The 5,758-nt window shown below is 44.6% G+C and overlaps 1 long non-coding RNA gene across 1 annotated transcript in view; it reads left to right on the top strand.

Moving 5' to 3' along the window:
* The window catches only part of LOC111740114, a 10,934-nt gene extending 9,079 nt beyond the window's left edge, over nt 1–1,855 (top strand). Inside the window, exons 2-3 of the long non-coding RNA XR_002780469.1 lie at nt 749–965; nt 1,768–1,855. This is a non-coding gene — a long non-coding RNA (uncharacterized LOC111740114). The remainder of the gene's footprint in view (nt 1–748; nt 966–1,767) is intronic.
* Nucleotides 1,856–5,758: the final 3,903 nt, after the last annotated feature.

Genomic DNA, 5,758 nt, shown 5'->3' on the forward strand with positions numbered 1-5,758 from the left:
TCCGAATCCTTTAGCCTTCTAAGAATCACTCTTCTCTCATATCCTGATCAAATGGCTCAAGCCTCCATCCCAAATTACTCGGGGCATTTTGCTTCCTCCCAGCATTTTCAAAGCTTCCCAGGGCATTTACATCCCACGGCCGCCCTCTCCCTCCAGTTCCCGCTCAGAACAAATTCTCGAGTGGGCCAGTCAGCAGCCTTGCTCAGACAATGGATAGTGTGTGTGCAGTAGGGGCAGGTAAAGGGCAGTGGAATCTGCCAGAGGTCCTTAGAATCCTTCAAACTCCACAGTGGCAGAGACCCTTGAAATCCAGCAGACTCATGGTGACCACTCCCCGCTCTCTTCTGATGCTGGGGTGTGGCCCTTCTCCTCCCAGGGCACTTTCCTCTTGGCCACCTCCCTAGGATGGGGTGGTGGTGGGGCCCAGCTGATTCCTACCCTTCTGCCTCACTGGAGACCGCTCCTCGAGTGTTGGTTGTCTGCCTAGCAAGTGTTTCGCAGCGTGTCTGGCACAGAGAGCCTACCTGTGCCAGGGGTCTCTGGTCCAGGAGAACATGGAGACGCCTTATTGCCAGCACATGGACAGCTATGTTCCCTGGAGGAATGAAGTACCAGGTGTGGGGGCCCCATGTGGGAATGGAGGTTGAAAACCTGGCTGTGGACAGAAATGGAGCTGCCCTGTTGGGCAGGGGACTTGGACAGGACAAGGAAGAGACTTCCTTTTTCTGGGGGGTGTGGGTGATTCCAGGTGGCCCATGGAAGAAGGGAAGATGCAGAGAAGACAAAGCCCTCCTATGGGACCAGACACTGCACCTTCAGATCCTATCTGACTTAAGAAAGCGGGGAGAGAGAAGAAAAGAAGAAAGAGGAGGGTGAAGGAACCTGTTGACCACCTGCTCTGGTCCGGTCACCGTGCTGGGTTTAAGAGAATGTATGAAACCTGGCACAGCACCTAACACATAGAAGTAAGTCCCTCAGTCATTAAGGCTTTATTATTACTATTGACATTAATGCCTCATCCTCGGAACAATGCCATAGGTAGATGTTATTTCTATTTTATAGATAACAAAGTTTATGTTTGGAAAAGAGAAGAGATTGGTGTAGGTGGAGTCCAAATTTAAACACAGCCTGTTGGACTCCAAACCCTGCAGAAGGAAGAGGTACAGGTCCTTTGCCAGAGCATGGCAAGGCCATAGCCGGTGTGGGTAAAGGTCCAGCACAGCAAGGAGGGAGAAGCAGGAAGGTGGAGATGGGAAGTGGAGGGAAAGGAACTCCCTCCCTCAGAAAGCTCCCCAGGGTTGGGCCGCCTCATGAAGCTGTCCACCCAGGGAAGCAGGGGATTAAGGGAGGCCAGAGGCAGGGCTCTTCCTCCACTCCCAGCTGCCCCACAACCTTAGAGCTGGGAGCCAAGCATGGGGCAGGTCTCTCCAGGAGGCAGGCTCTGCAGGCTCTGAGCATCAGCGGGAACAGGAACCACTGCAAGAGAGAAGCAGCCTTGGCATCTGGGTGGGGTTGTGCCTGGTGTAGACCAAGGCAGGCACTGCCTCTAAGTCATCTGTAAGCAGTCCTGGGTGCTGCAGGGGGTGAGGTGGTGCTCGGCTCCCAGGAATCATGCTAGTGAGCGCTAAGCCAGAGGCTATATACATATATTTATTTGTTGTTGTTGCCAGTATTACAGGGAATCAAGTTCTCTGATGTTTATGTATTTAGGCCAAAAGAACCCAAGGAGACACATGATTCAAAATGAAAGTCGATTCATCTTTCCAGGTCAAAGAGTTACAGAAGTGTCAAAACTCTCAAGCAAGATCTACTAGTGGCAGTCATGACCACATTCCGCTATTGAAATTCCTCTTTGCAAAGAAAGTGGTATGTGCTGTTTTTTTTCCAGCTGTAGTAATACAAATGATTTGCTCTGGAAACCTCGGCTATTTTACTGATAACTAATTTGTTTACTAATAAATGATTACCCAGGGGCTGGAGTGGAGACCCAGAAATCAAAGTGGAAAAATTATTAAATTACCTCTGTGTGCGGACCATTGTGCTACGTAGTTGGGGCACTACAAAGGATGTGGGTTACAGACCTTGTCCAATAGAATTTATAGGATAATACAAGTAAGAAGACAGGAAAAGCAAAATGAACACATATAACTGTGATAGACAAGATCTGTGCTGCTCACACTAGCCATGGTATGATTACAATAAAGTCAGAGACACAAAGGAAGACTTCTTGAAGGAGGTGCTCAAGCCACAGGTCTATCAGGGAGAAAGGAGGGCAGGCAGATATTGAAACTACTCTCATGGTATTTTTAATGTTGCTCTTGTTCTTATTGGTCCATTTAGAGAAGACATAGTGCAGGAGGGATGAGAGTATTTGATTTAAGAAATGAAATAGGATCTTCTAAAAGTAGATCGGAATTTGTGCTCAAGTAGAGGTCAGAGCTGGGTTTCAGAAATGCTTGGAAAATTGCTGGTTTTGCTCCTAGGACCCGATGCTTTAGTGGTTGGATAGTCCACGTGAATGTTTGCTTTCTCTGCTCATGCAAATAGCAGACCTCCCTGTTAAATAGTTCTTCAGGACCTCACTTCTTCAGTGGAGAGGATTTTGAACTGCCATTGTGGGCAATGTGGAACCATCGGAGGATTTGAAGAATAGTTAGACAATCGTCTGCGTTTTAGAATGGTAATTCTATCAACAGGTTCTATGGAAACATTTAAAACTCTATTAGTATTATGGTTGGGTGTTACTTTTGAAATACTATATGGTCTTCCTTCTCTTGATATCTCTTTCTTAACTCTCTCAGCCACTTCTCATCTTGCTGCTTTGAGCAAGATTAGTCTGTGCTCATTGCCTCGGTGAAGGATGCTTAGCAGAGAACAGAGATATAAAGGCCTACTTTGCTGGCTTTTGAGTGTTTCAAGTCGAAGCCTTTGGGATGAAGGAGAGACCCCAACATATACTAGAGATTTGGGAGTCTGTGATGTTCCACCTGAAGGTCTCTGTCCACATCTCTGAGGTGGAAGTGGCTCAGAAGGAAAGTAGGAACTTACAGTCACCAAGGGATTCCTGAAAGTGGGACTGAGCTTTCCTAGTTGATGGGACAGAACCTACCAATTAATCTGTGAGACTGGAGAGAGGAGGGACCTGTTTCTTCTACGATAGAGCCCCAGGAAGGTGGCAATACCCTAAAGAAATGGATTTGGGTATGTCTAGGCAGATAGGGCTGTAGATTCAGCCTCACAAATTTTCCTAGGCCACAGCATGGATTATGAGCAAAGAATGCCTCCCATGCTGCCAATAGGGGAAGAAAAGAGTGGCTGGCTTTTAACAGACTTAGTGGCAGGAGTGAGGGGACAGCTCAGCTGCCATCTGCATGGACAGATGACCAAAGGCAGATGAGACAATGGTGGTCTCAGCAGATGCCAATGTGGATAGATGACTGAAGACTAGATAGAGACTCTCACATTATGCTAAGTGAAATAAGTCAGACAGGGAAAGAAAGATACCATACAATCTCATTCATATGTGGAATCTAAAAAAACCTAATAAACAAAAACAACAACAACCAAGTTCATACATACAGAGAACAGATTGGTGGTTGCCAGAGGTGGAGGGTGGTGGTGGGTGAAATGGGCAAAGGGAGTCAAAAAGTATAAACTTCCGGTTTTAAAATAAATAAGTCCTGGGATGTAATGTACAGCACGGTGACTATAGTTAATAACACTGCATTCATATTTGAAAGTTGCTAAGAGGATAGATCTTAAAAGTTCTCATCAAAACAAAATTTCTGTAATTATGTATGGTGGCGGATGTTAGCTATACTTATTGTGGTGATCGTTTTGCAATCATTACACTATACCCCTGAAACTAATATAATGTCGTATGTTAATTATGTCTTAATTTTAAAAAGTGAAAAAAAGAAAAGAATAAAAGACTAGAGGCCCTCAAACACACACACACACACACACACACACACACACACACACACACCCTTTAATGTCCTAGACAAAGATGCAACCTTGAATTCATTGAGATAAAGTTTTGACTGCTCTAGTGAAATGAAGGTTAATGTAGAAGTTAAGTTGTATTATAGAAAAATAAAGAAAAATTTACATATCTGTATACTAAGATTGGTACCTGCTACTGTCTGTTGTTAAATGATAAAGATTTTCTTTCAGTTAATTTACCTGAGATTCTAATTGACTTTCTAGAGGATTTGGCTGGAACTTTGGGATTTTTAATGTCACAGATTTTAGTCCTGATCTATCTTTTTGCGCTTAATGTTGTATTCCCATAATTCCCAAGAATGCTGAAAAATAATTATTAGGGTTTCCCAAGTTTGCGTGAAGAGTGGCTACAGAGAAGAGTGGGAAGATCAGCATGTGGTGGATCGTGGCCTAGCCTGCCCATGGAAAGCACCTAAGTGGATGTAAGTAGAAAATTCTTTAGTCTTGTAATATAAGTGCAGATAAAGGGAAGATGCTTAACATGTAGCACTGGCACAGAAAAAAAAGAGAGATTGTATAAATGTTGTGCAATAAGTAATTTTGAACCCAAGTCTGGATATAGGCTTGTGAGATGTGGCTTGTTGAGTGGCAGGATTATTGCCTAATACAGTGATATAAATCATCTTTAGGTGCTGGCATGGCCCTTCCAAGGGGAGAAGATAAAAGCCAGGAAGCCCCTTTGTTTTGGGCTCCTGAGTCAGATTGATTGTTCATCCCAAGGAGCTTCTGCCCACGTCACTATCCGAGGTGTGTCTAGTTGAGGAACAAAAGGGGGACCCTGGGAGGCTGGCTGTTTGCTCTATTTGTGATCATTTCATTAAAAAATATTCTAGCATGAGTAATGTGATATGTGTTAACAATTTAATCCTTATCTGCTCTAACTCCTTGAGGGTGAATTAATTACTGGATAAAACAAACAAGTCGGTGCTTGTCTTTGTCAACAATTTAGGTTGCTTTATTTGCATAAAAAGTGTTAGAAGTAATTCTTGATTTACTGGAACCTGCAGATTTCTTGGTCTGTGTGTGGTTAGGTGTAATATAATTGGACTAACTGCCTTGTATGAATAAGGGATAAAAATCTGCAAGCCCGATAATTATGTCATCAGGGTAGGGCTGGGGTTGGATCCCTCTGGTGTGGTGTCTCCAGGGATAAAACTTCTCTCCCCTCTCCCCTCTCCCCACCATCTAACCATAGGAACACAGTCTCTGCGTTTGCTTCAAAAAGCCTGCTCCCTATACTTGCAGACTGGGCAGGGTACAAATGGAGACCCACATACCATGTGTCTAAATATTTAAAAACTGTAAATCCAGCTTAGAAAACTACATTATAGAATAACTTCTATCTTTTTGCCTTGAAAACCATATCTTCAGAGGGACCCAGAATGCCAAGTCTGAATACAGAATTCTTGTGCCCCTCAGAGTTCCACTTGCTTCGCCCAAACCCCCTTCTGTGTATATTACTCACTTCTACCTCACTTGTTAAAGACACTCTAGCTTGAGCGTCCACCTCTCCATGAAGAGCTATTCCCTGGCCACTCCTCAGTCCCAAATGTGAGCACAGCTGTGGACCAGCCCATTCTCAGGACTCAGGAGAGGCCTATGAACATTCTGGAGATGGCTTCAAGACCTTTGGGTACAGAATCTGGGGATCCTGGATACCAAAGAGTGGTCTAGAAGGTGAGGTGTGGGCTTTGGATGGACAAGTTCCCTGGGCCCTGTGACTTATTGTCCTGTCGGCAGAGGGCTCATGAAG

The sequence above is a fragment of the Pteropus vampyrus genome, unplaced genomic scaffold (assembly GCF_000151845.1).
Source record: "Pteropus vampyrus isolate Shadow unplaced genomic scaffold, Pvam_2.0 Scaffold58, whole genome shotgun sequence".
In the NCBI taxonomy this organism is placed as follows: domain Eukaryota; kingdom Metazoa; phylum Chordata; class Mammalia; order Chiroptera; family Pteropodidae; genus Pteropus; species Pteropus vampyrus.